The sequence below is a fragment of the Mirounga leonina genome, unplaced genomic scaffold (assembly GCF_011800145.1).
Source record: "Mirounga leonina isolate KUSES-001 unplaced genomic scaffold, KU_Mleo_1.0 Mir_94, whole genome shotgun sequence".
Taxonomy (NCBI): Eukaryota; Metazoa; Chordata; class Mammalia; order Carnivora; family Phocidae; genus Mirounga; species Mirounga leonina.
Window position 1 is genome coordinate 52,026,834 of NW_023270855.1, and position 21,484 is coordinate 52,048,317.

Genomic DNA, 21,484 nt, shown 5'->3' on the forward strand with positions numbered 1-21,484 from the left:
TTGGATGTGTTTCCTTCCCCAGGTCAGGGAAGTTTTCAGCTACAATTTCTTCATATTCACTTTCTGCCCCCTTCTTTACTTCTGGGATCCCTATAATATGAATATTATTACACTTGATGATGTTACTGAGTTCCCTTAACCTATTCTCATTTTTAATGTTTTTTTTTTTTTAATTTTTTTATTCAGTGTGGTTGCTTTCCATTACTGTGTCTTTCAAATCACTGATCTGTTCTTCTGCATCCTCCAAGCTGCTGTTGATTACCTCTAGTGCACTCTTATTTCAATTATTGAATTCTTCAGCTCTAACTGGTGGCCGCTACTGCTCTTCCTCATCTTCCCCTCCTTCTCCCTCTCTTATTCTTAAAGCTTTCTATCTGTTGACGTTCTCAATTCTCACTGAGAACATGCTCTCTTCTCAAGTGAGTATTTTTATGGCCATCACTTTAAATTCTTTATCAGGCCTATTGCTTATCTCTGTTTCATTTAGCTCTTCTACTGTGATTTCATCTTGTTCTTTCATTTGGCACATATTCCTCTGTCTCCTCATTTTGTCTAAATGTTTGCTTCTGTGTATTATGTAGGTAAGCCACATCTCTTGGTCTTGAAAGTAGTGGCCTTGTGTAGAAGTCCTATGGTGCCCTGTAGTGCAATTCTCCCTGGTCTCCAGAATCAGGTGCTCCAGGGTGTCCTGTGTGTGGGCTGCTATTCCCCTATTATCAAGGCTGAGACACAATTGGCTTGAGGCCAGTCAACTTCAATGACCCATTTTTCCTGCTATGGGCACACTGGGCAGGGTTGGTCCCTGTGCTGTTGAGAGGACTGAGGTCGCCATGGACTTGGTGATGGACCAGGCCAGCAATCAGACTAGGTGGCTTCTCTGCCACAGCTTCAGGTGCCCCAAAGGACAGGGCTTGCTCCCTGTGCATCCGAGAGTCTCTCATTGGTGAGCAAGGTCAGCTGCCAGACTAGATGCCTGTAATTAGCCTTTCTGCACAGTTGCAGGCTCACCAATGTTGAAGTCTTGCTCTCTGCATGGCCAGCTAAGAGGCTGGGTTGCTGGAATGTGGGAGTGCTGGTGTGTGAGGCTATATCCCCCATTCCCAGGGCAGGAATCACTTTGGAGTGGCACTGGTCTCTGCCAGGGTTGCCTGTATAGAGTAGCAGGGAAGGAGTTGTTTTTGGAGGGATGCCTACTGAGGTGGGTGAGTTGGAAGGGATGGGTGAGCAGGGGAACATGGGGTGAGAGTATTGGTGCTGGCTCCCAAAAGCATCTGGCTACCTAGGTTGAAGGAGGGGGAGAGAAATGGCATTGACCAGCACTTTTATTCCTGGATAAATCTGAAGATTCCTGCCTAGCAGCACATGCTCTAAGATTAGTCAGTACATCTCCTTCACTTATACCCCAGGCACTTTTCAAATGGCTGCTTCTGTGCTGTTTCTTGGGCAGAGTTATATTTTATGCTGGCTCTTTAAGGGCAGGGACCCAGTTTCCTATCACCCACTGGCTCTCTCAGCTTTAAGCTTGCTGATTTCTGAGATAGGGATTTTAAAAAGTTTTTATTTTTTAAATCTCTGTATGCAACATGTGGCTTGAACTGACAACCCTGAGATCAAGAGTTGGATGCTCTACTGACTGAGCCAGCCAGACTCCCCTAAGCCTGCTAATTTTTAAAGCTCCTGAACTTAAATTCTGCTAGTTTTCAAAGCCAGATGTTATGGGAACCTGTATTCCCAGTGCAGGTTCCCAGTGCTGGCAGTGCCTCATGTGGGGTCTGGTCTCTGTGTTTGTGGTGCCCCTCCCATTTGTGGTCAGTCCTACCAGGGGTTTAGTTCTCAACTGTGTCTCCGCCCCTCTTACCATTTTCAATGTGGCCTCTTCTCTATGATTAACTGTGGAAAGTCTGTTGTTGTGACTTTTCGGGTCATTTTCAGTTAGCTGTATAGACGTAACTTATCTCAGTGTGTCCATGGGACGAGGTAAGCTCTTATCCCTCCATCTTCCAAGAGTCTCTCATTTATTTTTCTAATTCCTTTGAGAGTAAACAGGTTCTTTATTGGAAACTTTTCTTATTTCTTGATGTGGCATTTATTGCTGTGAACTTCTCTCTCAGAACTGCTTTAGCTATGTACTGTAAGTTTTGGTATATTTCCATATTCATCTGTCAAGGTATTTTTAATTTCTTATTTTCAGTTTAACCCCATTGTTCAGTAGGTATTATTTAATCACGACGAATTTGTGAATTTTCCAGTTTTCTTCTTGTAATTGACTTCTGGTTTCATATCACTGTGATTGGAAAAGATGCTTGATAGGATTTCAATGTACTTAAATTGACTTCTTTTGGGACTTAACGTGTGATCTAGCCTGAAGAATCTTCCATGTGCAGTTAAGAATACATATTCTGTTGCTTTTTTTTTTTTTTTAGGATTTTATTTATTTGAGAGAGAATGAGAGACAGCACGAGAGGGAAGAGGGCAGAGGGAGAAGCAGACCCCCCACCGAGCAGGGAGCCCGATGTGGGACTTGATCCCGGGACTCCAGGATCATGACCTGAGCCGAAGGCAGTCGCTTAACCAACTGAGCCACCCAGGCGCCCCTCTGTTGCTTTTGGATGAAATGTTTGTTAAGCCCATCTGGTCTAATGTGTCAACTAAGACTAATGTGTCTTTATTGATTTTGTGTCTGGATGATCTATCCATTGAGGAAAGTGGACATATTGTATTGTCTATTTCTCTCTTTAGGGCTGTTAATATTTCCTTTATATATTTAGGTACTCCTATGTTAGGTGTGTAAATACTTACAAATGTTGCATCTACTTGTTTGATCCTTTTATTATTAGTGCTGTTCTTTGTCTCTTCTTACAGTCTGTTTTAAAATCTGTTTTGTCTAAGTAAAGATAACCCAGCTTTCTTTTGGTTTCCATTTGCATGGAGTATCTTTTCCCATCCTTTCAGTTTCAGTCTGTGTGTGTCCTTTTTTTTTTTTTTTAAAGATTTATTTATTTATTTGAGAGAACGAGAATGAGAGAGAGAGTACATGAGAGGGGGGAGGGTCAGAGGGAGAAGCAGGCTCCTCGCCGAGCAGAGAGCCCAATGCGGGACTTGATCCAGGGACTCCAGGATCATGACCTGAGCCGAAGGCAGTCGCTTAACCGACTGAGCCACCCAGGCGCCCTGTGTGTGTCCTTTTTTTGAAGTGAATCTCTTTTAGTCAGCATATAGATGGGTGGACTATGTGTCTCTTTTCATGCCAACATCATACTGTTTCTATTATTCTAGATTTGTAGTATAGTTTGAAATCAGGAAGTATAATTGCCTCCAGCTTTGTTCTTTTTCCCCAAGATTGCATTAGCTCTTTTGGGTCTTGTGATTACATACAAATTTTAGGATTGTTTTTTCTATTTCTGTAAAGAATAGTATTGGTATTTTGATGAGGATTGCATTAAACCTATAGATGGCTTTGGCTAGTATGGATCACTTTATTATTTCTTCCAATCCATGAACATGGGATGTCTTCCCATTTGTTTGTGTCTTCTTTGATTTTTTTTTTTTTTCTTTAGCTAAGTCTTATAGTTTTCATCATATGGATCTTTCACTTCTTTGGTTAAATTTATTCCTAGGTATTTTTTTTTGTTGTTTTTGATGTTGGGAATGGAATTATTTTCATTCTTTTTCAGATGTTTTATGATTAGTGTATAAAAATGCAACTGAGTTCTGATGTTTCTTTTATATCCTGAAATGTTACTAAAATCATTGATTAGTTCCAACAGTTTTTGGTTGAGTTTGGGATTTCTTATATAAATTCATATGATTTGCAGATATCAACAGTTTTTCTTCTTTTCAAATTTAGACGACTTTGATTTCTTTGTCTTGCCTAACTGGTGAGTGGTGAGAGTGGGTACCCTTTTTCAGAATCTTAGAGGAAAATCTTTTTCTCTGTTGAGTCTAATGTTAGCTGTGGGTTTGTCACATATGGCCTTTATTTTTTTTTTAAAGATTTTATTTATTTATTTGAGAGAGAGAATGAGAGAGAGCATGAGAGGGAAGAGGGTCAGAGGGAGAAGCAGACTCCCCGCTGAGCAGGGAGCCCAATGCGGGACTCAATCCAGGGACTCCAGGATCATGACCTGAGCCGAAGGCAGTTGCTTAACCAACTGAGCCACCCAGGCGCCCCACATATGGCCTTTATTATGATGATGTATGTTCCTTTAATACCCAACTTTCAAGGCTTTTTAAAATCATAAAATCCTCAAATACTTTTTCTATATTAAGATGATGTTATTTTAATGTTTCATTTTATTGTGATGTTACATTTATTGATTTGTGTATATTGAACTATCCTTGCATCTCAGGGGAAAAAAAAATCCCAATTGGTCATAGTGTATAATCCCTTTAATGTATTTTTGAACTTGGTTTGCTAATATTTTGTTGAGAATTCTTGCATCTATATTCATCATGGCATTGGTATATAATTTGCTTGTAATGTCCTTATCTGGCTTTGGGTATTAGGGTAATGCTGGTAGATGCTTTACAGAATGCATTTCAAATTGTTCCTTCATCTTTAATTTTTTTGAAAGACTTTGAGAAGGATTGGCATTAATTCTTCTTTAAGTGTTTGGTAAAATTAGTTAATAAAGCCATGTAGTCCTGGGGTTTTGTGTGTTGGGAGGGTTTTTTTTTTTTTTTTTTTAATATTTATTTGACAGAGAGAGACACAGCGAGAGAGGGAACACAAGCAGGGGGAGTGGGAGAGGGAGAAGCAGGCTTCCCGCCAATCAGGGAGCCCGATGTGGGGCTCAATCCCAGGACCCTGAGATCATGACCTAAGCCGAAGGCAGGCGCTTAACGACTGAGCCACCCAGATGCCCCTGTTGGGAGGTTTTTGATTACTGATTCAATCTGATTAGTAATTGGTGTGTTCAGATATTCTATTTCTTCTCGATTCATTGGTAGATTTATGTTTCTAAGATTATTACAGTTCTTTTAGGTTGTCCAGTTTTTTGGCATATAGTTGTTCATAGTAGCCTCTTATCCTTTCTATCAGTTATAATGTCTACTTTTTCATTTATAATTTTGTTGATTTGGGGCCTCTCTTTTTTCACTGGTTAGTCCAGCAAAAGATCTGTCAATTATGGTTTTTTTTCCATGCTTTACTATTTATTTTTACATTTTTTTTTATTATCAGTACATCATTAGTTTTTGATGTAGTGTTCCATGATTCATTATTTGCATATAAACATCCAGTGCTCCATGCAATACATGCCCTCCTTAATACCCATCACTGGGCTAACCCATCCCCCCAACGCCCTCCCCTCTAAAAACCCTGTTTATTTCTTGGAGTCCACAGGCTGTCATGGTTCGTCTCCTCCTCTGATTCCCCCCCTTCATTTTCCCTTCCTTCTAATGTCCTCCATGCTATCCCTTATGTTCCACAAATAAGTGAAACCGTATGATAATTGACTTTCTCTGCTTGACTTATTTCACTTAGCATAATCTCCTCCAGGCCCATCCATGTTGATGTAAAAGTTGGGTATTCATCCTTTCTGGTGGCTGAGTAATATTCCATTGTATATATGGACCACATCTTCTTTATCCATTCGTCTGTTGAAGGGCATCTCAGCTCTTTTTATGGTTTGGCTATTGTGGACATTGCTGCTATGAACATTGGGATGCATGTGGCCCTTCTTTTCACTACATCTGTGTCTTTGGGGTAAATGCCCAGTAGTGCAATTGCTGGGTCATAGGATAACTCTATTTTTAATTTTTTGAGGAACCTCCACACTGTCTTCGAAAGTGGCTGTCCCACTTTGCATTCCCACCAACAGTGTAAGAGGGTTCCCCTTTCTCCACAACCTCTCCAACATTTGTTGTTTCTTGCCCTGTCAATTTTTGCCATTCTAACTGGTGCAAGGTGGTATCTCAGTGTGGTTTTGATTTGAATTTCCCTGATGGCTAATGATGATGAACATGTTCTCATGTGTCTGTTAGCCATTTGTATGTCTTCTTTGGAGAAGTGTTGTTCATGTCTTCTGCCCATTATTTGACTGGGTTATTTGTTTTTTGAGTGTTGAGTTTGAGAAGTTCTTTATAGATCTTACATACCAGCCCTTTGTCTGTAGTGTTATTTGCAAAAATCTTCTCCTATTCCGTGGGTTGTCCCTTTGTCTTGTTGAGTGTTTCCTTTGCTGTGCAGAAGCTGTTTATCTTGATAAAGTCCCAGAAGTTCATTTTCACTTTTGTTTCCTTTGCCTTTGGGGACGTGTCTTGAAAGAAGTTGCTGTGGCCAATGTCAAAGAGGTTACTGCCTATGTTCTCCTCTAGGATTTTGATGGATTCCTGTCTCACATTGAGGTCTTTCATCCATTTTTAGTTTATCTTTGTGTATGGTGTAAGAGAATGGTTGAGTTTCATTCTTCTGTATATAGCTGTCCAGTTTTCCCAGCACCATTTATTGAAGAGACTCTTTTTTCCATTGCATATTGTTTTCCTGCTTTGTCGAAGATTATTTGACCATAGAGTTGAGGGTCCATATCTGGGCTCTCTAGTCTGTTCCATTGGTCTATGTGTCTGTTTTTGTGCTAGTACCATGCTGTCTTGGTGATCACAGCTTTGTAATATAGCTTGAAATCAGGCAGTGTGATGCCCCCAGCTTTGTTTTTCTTTTTCAACATTTCCTTGGCAATTCAGGGTCTTTTCTGATTCCATACAAATTTTAGGATTGTTTGTTCCAGCACTTTGAAAAATGCAATTGGTATTTTGATTGGGATGGCATTGAAAGTATAGATTGCTCTGGGCAGCATAGACATTTTAACAATGTTTATTCTTCCAATCCATGAGCATGGGATGTTTTTCCATCTTTTTATGTCTTCTTCAATTTCTTTCAAGGGTGTTCTGTAGTTCCTAGAGTATAGATCCTTTACATCTGGTTAGGTTTATTCCGAGGTATCTTATGGTTTTTGGTGCTATTGTAAATGGAATCGATTCTCTAATTTCTCTTTCTACAGTTACATAGTTAGTGTATAAGAAAGCAACTGATTTCTGTGCATTGATTTTGTATCCTGCCACGTTACTGAATTGCTGTATGAGTTCTGGTAATTTGGGGGTGGAGTCTTTTGGGTTTTCCACATAAAGTATCATGTCGTCTGCGAAAAGAGAGAGTTCGACTTCTTCTTTGCCAATTTGAATACCTTTTATTTCTTTCTGTTGTCTGATTGCTGTTGCTAGGACTTCTAGTACTATGTTGAACAATAGTGGCAAGAGTGGGCATCCTTGTTGTGTTTCTGATCTTAAGGGGGAGGCTCTCAGCTTTTCCCCATTGCAAATGATATTTGCTGTGGGTTTTTCATTGATGGATTTTATGGAATTGAGGAATGTTCCCTCTATCCCTATACTTTGAAGAGTTTTAATCAGGAAAGGATGCTGTATTTTGTCAAATGCTTTTCCTGCATCGATTGAGAAGACCATATGGTTCTTCTCTCTCCTCTTATTAATGTGTTCTATCACGTTGATTGATTTGTGAATGCTGAACCACCCTTGCATCCCAGGGATAAATCCCACTTGGTCGTGGTGGATGATCCTTGTAATGTACTGTTGGATCCTATTAGCTAGGATTTTGTTGAGAATTCTGGCATCCATATTCATCAGGGATATATTGGTCTGAAATTCTCCTTTATGATGGGGTCTTTGCCTGGTTTGGGGATCAAGGTGATGCTGGCCTCATAGAATGAGTCTGGAAGCTTTCCTTCTGTTTGTTTTTTGAAACAGCTTCAGCAGAATAAGTATTATTTCTTCTTTGAATGTTTTGTAGAATTCCCCAGGGAATCCATCAGGTCCTGGACTCTTGTTTTTTGGGAGGTTTTTGATCATGCTTCAATCTCATTACTGGTTATTGGTCTATTCAGGTTATCAGTTTCTTCCTGTTTCAGTCTTGGTAGTTTATAGATTTCCAGGAAGGCATCCATTTCTTCCAAGTTGCTTAATTTATTGGCATATAATTGTTGATAATAATTTCTGATAATTGTTTTATTTCCTTGATGTTAGTGTGATATCTCCCCTTTCTTTCATAATTTTATTAATTTGAGTCCTTTCTCTTTTCTTTTGGATAAGTCTGGACAGTGGTTTATCGATCTTATTAATTCTTTCAAAGAACCAGCTTCTAGTTTCATTGATATGTTCTACTGTATTTCTGGTTTCTAATTCATTGATCTCTGCTCTAATCTTATTTCCCCTCTCATGCGTGGATTAGGCTTAATTTGTTGTTGATTCTCCAGTTCTTTAAGGTATAAGGATAGTTTGTGTATTTGGGATTTTTCTATTCTTTTGAGTGAGGCTTGGATGGCTATGTATTTTCCCCTTAGGACTGCCTTTGCCAAATCCCATAGGTTTTGGAGCAATGTGTTTTCATTCTCATTGGTTTCCATGAATTGTTTAAATTCTTCTTTGATTTCCTGGTTGACCCATACATTCTTAATCAGGATGGTTTTTAGCTTCCAAGTGTTCGAATTTCTTCCTAACTTTTTCTTGTGATTGAGTTCCAGTTTCAAAGCATTTTGGTCTGAGAATATGCAGGGAATAATCTCAGGCTTTTGGTATAGGTTGAGACCTGACTTGTTACCCAGGATGTGGTCTATTCTGGAGAAAGTTCCATGTGCACTCGAGAAGAATGAGTATTCTGTTGTTTTAGGGTGGAATGTTCTGTATATATCTATGAGGTCCATCTGGTCCAGTGTGTCATTCAAAGCTCTTGTTTCTTTGTTAATTTTTCTGCTTAGATGATCTGTCTTTTGCTGAGAGTGGAGTGTTGAGGTCTCCTACTATTAATGTATTATTATCAACATGTCTCTTTATTTTGGTTAATAGTTGGATTATGTAGTTGGCTGCTCCCATGTTGGGGGCATAGATATTTACAAATGTTAGATATTCTTGTTGGATAGACCTTTTAAGAATGATAGAGTGTTGGAGGCGCCTGGGTGGCTCAGTCGTTAAGCGTCCGCCTTCGGCTCAGGTCATGATCCCAGGGTCCTGGGATCAAGCCCCACATCGGGCTCCCTGCTCTGCGGGAAGCCTGCTTCTCCCTCTCCCACTCCCCCTGCTTGTGTTCCCTCTCGCGCTGTCTCTCTCTCTAAAAAAAAAAAAAATCTTAAAAAAAAAAAGAGAATGATATACTGTCCTTCTGTATCTCTAACTACAGTCTTTAGCTTAAAATCTAATTTGTCTGATATGAGAATTGCTACCCCAACTTTCTTTTGAGGACCATTGGCATGAAAGATGGTTCTCCATCCCTTCACTTTCAGTCTGGATGTATCTTTAGGTTCAAAATGAGTCTCTTGTGGAGAGCATATGGATAGGTCCTGTCTTTTTACCCAATCTGCAACCCTGTGCCATTTTATGGGTGCATTTAGGCGTTCACATTGACAGTGATTATTGAAAGATATGAATTAATTGTCATGTTGCCTGTGAAGTCCTTTGTTTCTATAGATTCTCTCCATAAATTTCTGTTCTATATAACTCTTGGGGTCTTTCTCATTTTATAGAGGCCCCCCCCCTTAATATTTCTTGCAGGGCTGGCTTAGTAGTCACATATTCTTTCAGTTTCTGCCAGTCCTGGAAACTCTGTATCTCTCCATCCATTCTAAATGACAGCCTTGCCAGATAAAGTGTTCTTGGATGCATGTTCTCATTTAGTACCCTGAATATGTCTTGCCAGCCCTTTCTGGCTTGCCAGGTCTCTGTGGACAGGTCTGACGTTATTCTGATGTTCCTCCCTCTATATGTAAGCAATCTCTTCCCCCTAACTGCCCTTAAGCTGGTTTCCTTGGTTCTAAGATTTGCGAGTTTTACTCTTACATGCCAGGGCATTGATCTTTTCTCCTTGATCTTGGGAGGGGTCCTCTCTGCCTCTAGGACATGAATGCTTGTTTCCTTACCCAGATTAGGGAAGTTCTCAGCTATGATTTGCTCAAATATATCTTCTAGTCCTCTCTCTCTCCACCCCCTCAGGGATCCCAATAATTCTGACATTGGAATGTTTCATGGCATCATTTATTTCTCTAATTCTGTTTTCATGGATTTTAAGCTGTTTGTTCTAGTCCTCCCCCTATTCCTTCTTTTCTATCAGTTTGTCTTCTAGATCACATTCTTTCTTCTGCCTCGTTTACCCTGTTAGAGTATCTAGATTAGATTGGATCTCATTGATAGCATTTTTAAGTTCTTCCAGTTCAGCTCTCATCTCTGCCCTTAGAGAATCTATGTTGCTGTTAATCGTTTTCTCCATCCTAGCTATTGTCTTCATAACTGTTACCCTGAAGTCTATTTCCGACATCTTGCTTATATCCATATCCATTTGTTCTGTGGCAGAGGTCATGGTCTCTGAGTCTTTCCTATTTTGGGGGTTCCTCCTCTTACTCATTCTGGTGAGGGGTGGCTGAGGAAATGCACAGAGTCCAAATTATTGACCACAACCCAAACAAAATGCACCTGTTTTATAGGGACCTTAGGGTTGTTGGCCTCTTGATCTTCCTGCCTGTCTTCTGGGGAAAGGGCCTGCTGCACTGTTATGCAGGCAACCCTGTTGGGCAGAGTTGCCTGGCCCCCTGTTCGGGGGGGGGATGAGCTCAGTGAAAACTGGTTTTTGGGGGCTTTTGCTCTCTGGTGGCTTTCCATGGTGGCTTTCTCCATCTCTTCTGAGAGTCAGAGCAAAATGACCACATCCAAACCTCTGCCTCACTACATCAAAAACTAATGATGTATTGTATGGTGACTAACATAATAAAATAAAATTTAAAAAAATAAGAAAAGAGATCACAGTCTGTTCTTCCATGAGCTCTCCAGGCCACACTTTCTCTGGTTCTGTCTGTGCTGCTAAAAACTGCAGCGTCCTAGGTTGTGCCCCCCACAGCAGTACTCCCAGACCCTTGCCTCCAGGTCCAGGCACGTCTCTGCCCTTTGTGCTTCTAAAACCACCAGCTGCCCCCAGTTCACAGGTGTGCCCCCGCAGCTCCAGGTTTCAGTCTGGGGGGCTGCCCTAAAGTCCTTTCCCCACTGCTACTGGTCTGTGAGCCTGGTCCGCAGCATGGGAGGCTTTCACACTCCATTGGTGCAGGATCCCGAAGGCTCCCTCCCCCTTTTGTTTATCTTCCAATATCTGCCCAGAGAATCATGGCTCCCTGCTTCATACCTTGAAACCACCTGCTGGAGATATTTTGTTTGTAGAGATCCAGATATATCTTCTTACATCTCAGGCTGATTTCGTGGGTGTTCAGAGTGGTCTGGTAGATATCCAGCTAAATTCAGGGGACCGGTTGAAGTAGGGTCCCCTACTCCTCTGCCATCTTTGGGACTTCAATTATGTTTATTTTTTTTAACAGAATGAACACTTTTATCTTTTCTATTTTTTCCCTTTTTCTATTTATATTTCTCCTCTAAGTCTTATTTCTTTCCTTCTGCTAATTTTGGGCTCAGTTTGTTTTGTTCTTTTTCTAGTTCCTAAAGGGTTGTTAGGTTGTCTATTTGAGATCTTTCTTCTTCTTCTCTTTCTTCTTCTCTTTCTCCTCCTTTCTCCTTTCTTCTCCTTTCTCCTTTCCTTCCTTTCTTCTTCTTCTTCTTCTTTTTTTTTTTAGATCTATCTTGTTTCTTAATGTAAGCATTTATTGTTAGGTAGGAACATCCTTCTTAGAAATCTTTTTGCTGCATCCTGTAGATTTTCATATGCTGTGTTTCCTCTTTTGATTGTCTTGAGATACTATTTTATTTCCCCCTTAACTCATTGGTTATTCAGTAGATTGTTTAATTTTGAAGTATGTTTGAACTTTCCAGTTTTCTTCCTGTTTTACTTTTTTGTTTTTACTAATTTTTAAAATTTTATTATATTAGTCACCACACAATACATCATTAGTTTTTGATGTAGTGAGCCATGATTCATTATTTTTGTATATTTTCATGCCATTGTGGTCACAAAAGATTCTTGGTAGGATTTCAATCCTTGAATTTGCTAGGAATTTTTTTTTTTTTTTTTTTTTTTGCCTATCATATGGTCTTAGATAATATTTCAGATGTGCTTAAGTAGAATTTGTATTTTATTTTCAGAATGTTTTGTATATGTCTGTTAGGTCCATTTGGTCTATGGTTTTGTTAAAATCTGCTGTTTCCTTATTGATTCTGTCTGGATGATCTATCCATTGTTGTGAGTGGGGTATTAAAGTCCCCCAATATTAATGCATTTCTGCTTTTAGCTCTGCTAGTTTTTGCTTTGTATATTTGGATGCTGTGATGTTGGATGCATAAATATTTACAATAGTTAAATCTTCTTGAATGATTAATCCCTTTATCATTATGTAATAGCCTTGTCTCTTTTTACCATTTTTAGGTTAAAGTATATTGTCTGCTTTAAGTGTAGTTACCCCTGGCTTTTTTCTTTTCCTTTTTTGGTTACCATTTGCTGAGTATCTTTTTCAATCCCTTCACTGTTAGTCTATGTGTATCTTTAAGGCTAAAGTGATCTCTTGTATGAAGCATATTGCCAGATCTTGTTGTCTTAGCCATTCAGCCATTCTGCATTTTTTGATTGGAGAATTTAATCCATTTATATTTAAAATGATTATTGATATGTAAGGACACTATTGCCATTTTGTTCATTGTTTTCTGTCTTATTGACCCTTTATTCCTTGTTTTTATCCTGCTGTTGGATTGTTGTTTTTCTCTGATGTTTTTTGGTATCAGTTTCTGACTTCTTTATCAATGTGGGGCTCGAACTTATGAACCAGAGATCAAGAGCTGCATGCTCTACCAACTGAGCCAGCCAGGTGCCCCTATTATGTATTTTTACTACAGGTTTTTTTCCCCCCCATGTGGTTATTATGAGGCTTACATAAAATATCTTAAAATTTTAACACCCTTTTAAAACTGTTAACAACTTCAGTGGCATTCCTAAATTTTATACTTTTACTTCTCCCTCTCACGTTTCAGGTTAATGATGTTACAGCTTACATATTTTTAAAACATATATTGTGTATAGAATAACAAATCATTATACTTCTAGATATTTTACTATATTTTCTAACTTTTATATTGGAGTTGTAAGTGAATCATGCACCACCATTACCATATTACAGAATCCAACTTTGAGTATATTTACTGTTACAAGTGAGTTTTACTCCATCTTCTTATGTTTTTATGATGTCAGTTGTGTCCTTTTACTTCCACTCAAAGAACTCCCTTTAGTATTTCTTGTAAAGCAGGTCTAGTGGTGATGAATCCCCACAGCTTTTGATTGGTCAAAAGCATCTTTATTTCTCTGAAGGACAGCTTTGCCAGGTATAGAAGTCTTGGTTGACAATTTAATTCTTTCAATATTTTGAATATATCATTCCATTCACTCCTGGCCTGAAAAATTTCAGAGAAATCCACCCATCATTTACAGGAGTTCCCTTGTATATAAATTATCTCTTTTCTCTTGCCACTTTCAAAATTCTTTGTCTTTGACTTTTGACAATTATAATGTGTCTTGCTGTAGCCCTATTCACGTTCAACCTAATGGGGGTCCTATGGGTCTCATGGATCTGGATGTCCATTTCTCTCTGGGTTTGAGAAATTTTTAGCTATCCTTGCTTTAAATCTTCTTCTGGATTTCCCATAATGCAGATATTGTTTCTTTTAATTATGTCCTATTAAGTCCTGTAAGTTTCCCTCTTTTTCATTCCTTTTTCTTTTTGCTGCTCTGAGTACTTTCAACTGTCTAGTCGTCTAGGACACTGATTCAGTCTTCTGCATGGTCATATCTGCTTTTCAAGCTTTCTATTGAATTCTTCAGTTCATTAATTGTATTTTTCATCTCTGGGATTTGTTTAAAAAAAAAAAAAGGTTAAGTAATCTCTACACCCAATGCAGGGCTCAAACTCATGACTCTGAGATCAAGAGTTGCATGCTCTACCAACTAAGCCAGCCTGGCACCCCTCTGTTTGGTTGTTTTTGATGGTTTCTATTTCTTTGTCAAACTTCTCATTTTCTCCATGCATTGTTTTCCTAATTTTGTTTAGTTATACATCAGTGTGTTCTTGTAGTTCACTAAACTTCTTTAAGAGTAATATTTTGACATTTTATAGATTTCCATTTCTTTAGGGTCAGTTATTAGAGCTGTATTAATTTCCTTTGACAGTGTCACGTTTACCTGATTTTTCATGATTCTTGATTACTTACATGGGTATCTGCACATTTTGAATAAGTGGTCTCCTCTTTCAGGATTTATAGGTTAACTTTGACAGAGAGAGTTCTTTACCAGTCAGGTCAGTAGCTTTCTGGATTGTTTCCTGGTAGTGTCTTTGGACAGATGGGACTGCTAACAATGTCTATTTTTGGGTCAACTGCCTGAGCTCTGAAGTTGGGGGAGCTGCTAACAGTTGTATAGGAATGCTAGCTTGGTTCCCTGCCCAAGCAGGGCTGTAGGATGGGCTCTTAGTTGCCTGGGTTCTCTAGTCAGGCTTACTACCTGGTAAGGACTGGGTACTATACTCAGAGGTCGGCAGCGTTATTAATTATCTTCCCTGTCTTGGTTGGGCAGCAAGACAGACTTAAGTGCCTACATGGCTCATTGTTTGAAGACCCAAATTAGGAAAGACTAGGCACTGAATTCTCTGGCCACTCAAATCAAGTGTCTGTGGGTAACCTTTTACATTTATGTTGATGGTCACATTTTGTTGGATAGGGTGTACCTATGTAACAATTCAGTAGAAAATGCCAAATGGATTTTCCAAATATATTGTTCAAGAAAACACACAAAGTCAGCCAAAGAACAAAGGGGGAGGATACAGAAACATCACCTCAATGGAAAGAAGTACAAATAACTTGGAGCCATTCTTCATATATCACAGTATGTCTCTGGGTTTCAATGTCTGCATCTAGGGGACTGTCCATTATGTTTGCCTATTTATCAGTTTGTTTCCTAATAGCTGTGTCCACAGGTTTGTGGTTACTACTGTTTTATCTTGTGTGATTCTGGACTTGTCTGTAAGTACTGTACCTAGTGTATAAAATCAGAAGGTAGTTGATTAGAATGACTGTATTCAAAATTCTCTGTATGCTTTGTAAGAGAGAAGAGATACTGATTAAGACTTTTAACTTTTTTTTAAAGTCATCTCTACACCCAATATGGGGTTCGATTCACTACCCCAAGATCAAAAGTTACATGCTCTATTGATAGCCAGCCAGGTGCCCCTAATTAAGACCTTAAACTACAAGGCTTTCAGTGTAATGCAGTGTATAAATTTTGGACATCAAGAGGAAAAATAAATGAGGAAAAAATGGAATTCAAAGAAAGAAACAAAAATAAGACAAATGAAAAGCATAAAATTAGATAACAAATCCAAATATTAGTAATTATATTACAAATAAATGGACTAAATGCTTCCATTAATTGATAGGGATTGTTACTGTGGATTTAAAAACTATCAATATTAGTGAAATGTGTGATTCTGAATGCACCCTGGCCCAAAAAACAGGCCAAATAAAACAAAGCTTGAACAAGGTTTGTAGATTAGGAAATTAACATTGATAAAATATTATCAACTAGTTTCAGTAATTATACTATGGTTACCTAAGATGTTAACCTTCAGGAGAGGTGGGTGAAAGATATACAGGAACATATGTCCTATTTTTACCTCTCTGAATGCCTGAATTTATTTCAAAATTAGAAATTTATTTAGGGCACCTGGGTGGCTCAGTTGGTTAAGCAACTGCCTTCGGCTCAGGTCATGATCCTGGAGTCCCGGGATCGAGTCCCACATCGGGCTCCCTGCTCAGCAGGGAGTCTGCTTCTCTCTCTGACCCTCCCCCCTCTCATGCTCTCTATCTCATTCTCTCTCTCAAATAAATAAATAAAATCTTAAAAAAAAAAAGAAATTTATTTAGAATCCAGAGTTTTTAAATGACAGCTATATGTCTTTATTTTTTTTTTTAAACGTTTTATTTATTTGAGAGAGAGAGCACAAGCAGGGAGAGCAGCAGAGGGAGAGGGAGAAGCAGGCTCCCTACTGAGCAGGGAGCCCGATGCGGGACTCGATCCCAGGACCCTGGGATCATGACCTGAGCCGAAGGCAGACGCTTAACCAACTGAGCCACCCAGGCACCCTGAGACCCAGTGTTTTGAAGATAAGCCTCTGAATCAGTGATGCAGCTTGTCAGCGTTCAGAGGAAGTAGCAGGGACAATTGGCGCAATGTCACATCCAGGTCAGGAGTGGAGGTTAAACTTCTCATTAACCCAAAACCTCCTGGGCTTTTCTCTTTTCTCTAGTTGATCCACAGAGTAAAACTTAAGTAGCTGTCAGCATTATGGATTTGGTGCAAGAGTTACTTAATTTCCCTGCAGGTAGAACATTGCAGGGGATCCCATTTTCTCTGTTCATTTATTGCTTATGAATGTATTTTGAACATGTGTTTCCTAAGAAATCACTTGTATTATTTTTTAAAAAGTCACATAAAATGTTTAAGAAATCAGGTTGAGAAATACAGACGAAACAATATGATAAAGATACATAAAAATCTGATAAGATATTTTAATGAAATGGGCATTTATAGAGATAAAGCGTTACTCATAATATTTAAAAGTTAATTCACCAAAAAGCTACAGCAATTCCAAAACTGTATATAACACAGCTTTAAAAAAAAAAAAACAGAAAACAAAAATGGACCAAATAAAAAGAGAATTATAAAAACCACCATTAGAGTGGAATATTTTTTATACACCTTTCTCTGGAACAGAATAGAGGAACATTCAATAACCACAAAGGCTTGAGCAAAACAATTAATGAGCTGGGCCCAGAGACACAGAGCATTGCTGGCTGCAAACATTCTTTTCAAGCTTGCATGGAACACTTCTAAAAATTGCCCATATACAGAGCCAGAAAGCATATCTCAAACATTTCAAAAGATTAATAGAATTCTGGGCGCCTGGGTGGCTCAGTTGGTTAAGTGACTGCCTTCAGCTCAGGTCATGGTCCCGGAGTCCTGGGATCGAGTCCCACATTGGGCTCCAAGCTCAGCGGGGAGCCTGCTTCTCCCTCTGACCCTCTCTCCTCTCATGCTGTTTCTCTCTCTCAAATAAATAAATAAATAAATAAAATCTTAAAAAAAAAGATTAATAGAATTCTGTAAAGACAATGAAGCTTGGTTATAAGCAGTAACAAAAACATTAAAAATACAACATGTGGTGGAAATACACAAACACATTTTGAAACAATGTCAAACTATACACCATAGTGCAAATTAAGTATTTATAATTGAAAAGTAACAAAATTATCAATAATCTAAATTTTGTTAGAGATTCAGCTCTAGCAATACAAATACAACCAAAGCTTCAAATGCTTACATTAATAATAGAAGAAAGTCTGAAAAATGGGCTATGTATTTAATTTGAGGTAGGAAAAGAATAATAAACACAGGGGCACCTGGGTGGCTCAGTTGGTAAAGCGTCCAACTCTTGATCTCAGCTTAGGTCTTGATCTCAAGGTCGGGAATTCAAGCCCCACACTGGGTTCCATGCTGGGTGTGGAGCCTATTTAAAAATAAATACAAACATACAAAGAAAGTAGAGTGGCCTAACTACAGTGCTGCTTATTGATAAGCCAAGACTGGCATAAAAGAGATGGAAAAAGATGTCCTATGCAAACAGGAACCAAAAGAAAGCTGGGATAGCATAATCAGACAAAATAGACTTTAATACAAAGACTGTAACAAGAAACAAAGGTGTGGAGTTAGTCTTAGAAAATATATTGTAAGCCCTAAGGGGTGATCGTGGAAGCAGCTGAAACGTCAGCAGCATTCCGGTTCTTGGGTTATTGAACACAGTGGCCCAATAGGAGCAGGATCCCATGATCTCCAGGGCATAAGTTAGGAGCTATGAGAAAACGGGGTCAGTCCCCCCTTTCTGCACCTGGCAATTGCTAGCCCAAATATCCCACTCCTCCCTTATCCCATGACTGCCTCTCTGAAGCCTATGCCTAGGGGGAGAATGCAGGCTGCTTTATGGCTTCAAGATATTTGCCATCGCTTTGTACTCCTTTCCATGCTTTGAGGCATCTGTCCTTGCTTTTCTGATAAAATAAAAGCTATATGCAGGATTCAGCTGTTCCTGCTCTCCCTTGCAGAGGTAGCCCTGCATGGCTGCTCAGATTGGTGTATGAGAACTTTATTTCAGTGCTTGACAACAAAAAGGTCACTACAAAATGATAAAAGGTTCAATCAGCAAGAGGATAGGACAGTTGTAAATATGTATTCACCCAACATAAAAGCACCTAAATATATAAAGCAAATATTAATAGACCAAAAGGGAAAAATGGAGAGCAATACAATAATGGTAGAGGATTTTAGTATCCTACTTTCATTAATAGATAGATCATCTAGACACAAAATCAATAAGGACATATTGACTTTATAGACCAAATAGACTTAACAGATACATACAGAATATTCCATCCGAAAGCAATAAAACCTATATATTTTTTTCAAACACACATGGGATATTCTTCAGGATAGATATGTCAGCCATGATTACAAAGCAGTGATCACCAAGACAGCATGGTACTGGCACAAAAAACAGACATATAGACCAATGGAACAGAATAGAGAACCCAGATATGGACCCTCAACTCTATGGTCAAATAATCTTCGACAAAGCAGGAAAAAAATATGCAATGGAAAAAAGACAGTCTCTTCAATAAATGGTGCTGGGAAAATTGGACAGCCACATGCAGAAGAATGAAACTCGACCATTCTCTAACACCATTCACAAAGATAAACTCAAAATGGATGAAAGACCTCAATGTGAGACAGGAATCCATCAAAATCCTAGAGGAGAACATAGGCAATAACCTCTTTGACATCGGCCACAGCAACTTCTTTCAAGACACTTCCCCAAAGGCAAGGGAAACAAATGAACTTCTGACACTTTATCAAGATAAAAAGCTTCTGCACAGGGGCGCCTGGGTGGCTCAGTCATTAAGCGTCTGCCTTCAGCTCAGGTCATGATCCCAGGGTCCTGGGTTTGAGCCCTGCATCAGGCTCCCTGCTCCGCGGGAAGCCTGCTTCTCCCTCTCCCCCTCCCCCTGCTTGTGTTCCCTCTCTCGCTGTGTCTCTCTGTCAAATAAATAAATAAAATCTTAAAAAAAAAAAAAAAACAACTTCTGCACAGCAAAGGAAACGGTCAACAAGATAAAGGGGCAACCCACGGAATTGGAGAAGATTTTTGCAAATAACATTACAGACAAAAGGCTGATATCCAAGATCTATAAAGAACTTCTCAAACTCAACACCCAAAAAACAAATAACCCAGTCAAAAAATGGCAGAAGACATGAACAGACACTTCTCCAAAGAAGACATACAGATGGCTAACATGAAAAAATGTTCATCATCATTAGCCGTCAGGGAAATTCAAATCAAAACCACACTGAGATACCACCTTGCACCAGTTAGAATGGCAAAATTGACAAGGCAAGAAATGACAAATGTTGGCGAGGCTGTGGAGAAAGGGGAACCCTCTTACACCATTGGTGGGAATGCATGTTGGTACAGCCACTTTGGAAAATGGTGTGGAGGTTCCTCAAAAAATTAAAAATAGAGCTAACCTATGATCCAGCAATTGCACTACTGGGCATTTACCCCAAAGAAATAGATGCAGTGAAAAGAAGGGCCACATGCACCCCAATGTTCATAGCAGCAATGTCCACAATAGCCAAACCATAAAAAGAGCTGAGATGCCCTTCAACAGATGAATGGATAAAGAAGATGTGGTCCATATATACAATGGAATATTACTCAGCCATCAGAAAGGATGAATACCCAACTTTTACATCAACATGGATGGGCCTGGAGGAGATTATGCTAAGTGAAATAAGTCAAGCAGAGAAAGTCAATTATCATATGGTTTCACTTATTTGCGGAACATAAGGAATAGCATGGAGGACATTAGAAGGAAGAGAAAATGAAGGGGAGGAATCAGAGGGGGAGATGAACCATGAGAGCCTGTGGACTCCAAGAAACAAACAGGGTTTTAGAGGGGAGGGAGGTGGGGGGATGGGTTAGCCCGGTGATGGGTATTAAGGAGGGCACGTATTGCATGGAGCACTGGGTGTTATATGCAAACAATGAATCATGGAACACTACATGAAAAACTAATGATGTCCTGTATGGTGACTAACATAATAAAATATATAAATTGTGACATAAAAACATAAACTTTGCATGGGGGGAGTAAATGTAAAGCTTTAGAATGCAATGAAACTAAAATATAAACTGTTATATGTAACAAAACAAAATCTGTTGATACAGAAAAAAGAAAGGTATCTAAGCATACCACTAAACAAAATCATTAATTTAAAAAGGAAGAGAGCAAGAGATGAAAAGAGGAATTACAAAATAGCCAGAAAACAATGACAAAATGGCAATAAGTACTTTCCTGTCAGGAATTGCATTAAATTTAAATGAACTAAATTCTCCAGTCAAGACATAGTTGGATGGATAAAAAAACTCAAGACCCATGTATATGCTCCTACAAGTGACTCATTTCAGATATAAGGATACACAGAAACTGAAAGTAAAGGGATGGAAAAAAATATTCCATGCAAATGAAAACCAAAATAAAGCTGGATTAACTTTTATTTATATCAGACAACATATACCTTGAAAAAAGAGTATAATAAGAGACAAGTGCATTATACAGTGATAAGGGGTCAATCCAACAAGTGGATATAGCCTTTGTAAATATTTATCCCTCCAACAAAGGAGCACCTAAGTTCATTAAGCAAATAGTAACAGACATAATGGAAGAAACACACTAATACAATAATAGTATTGTATTTTAATACCCCACTTTCATTAAAGGATAGAGCCCAGAAATAAACCCATGCATATATGGTCAATTAATTTATGACAAACAAGCTGAGACTACACAATGGGGAAAGAACAGTCTCTTCAATAAATAAAGCTGGGACAACTGGACAGCCACATGCAAAAGAATAAAACTGGACTGTTAGAAAAATTAACTCAAAATAGATTAAAGACTTGAATGTAAGACCTGAAACCATAAAACTCCTAGAAGACAACATAGGGGGTATGTTCCTGGATATAGATCTTGCCAACTATTTTTTTGGATTTGATACCAAAATCAAAGACAACAATAGCAAGAATAAACCAGCAAAAAGAAATGACAAGTTGAAGATAATCTACAAAATTGGTGAAAATTTTTGCAAACTATGTATCAGATAAGAGGACAATATCCAAAATAGATAAACTCATACAACTCATTTACATAAAAACAAAGAACAGTATTAAGAAATTGGCAGAGGATCTGAATAGACATTTTCCCAAAGAGGCATCCAGATGGCCAATAGGCACATGAAAAGGTGCTCAACATCACTCATCATCAAGGAAATGCAAATCAAAACCACAATGAGAAATTACCTTACACTTGTTAAAATGGCTATTATCAAAAAGACAAGAAA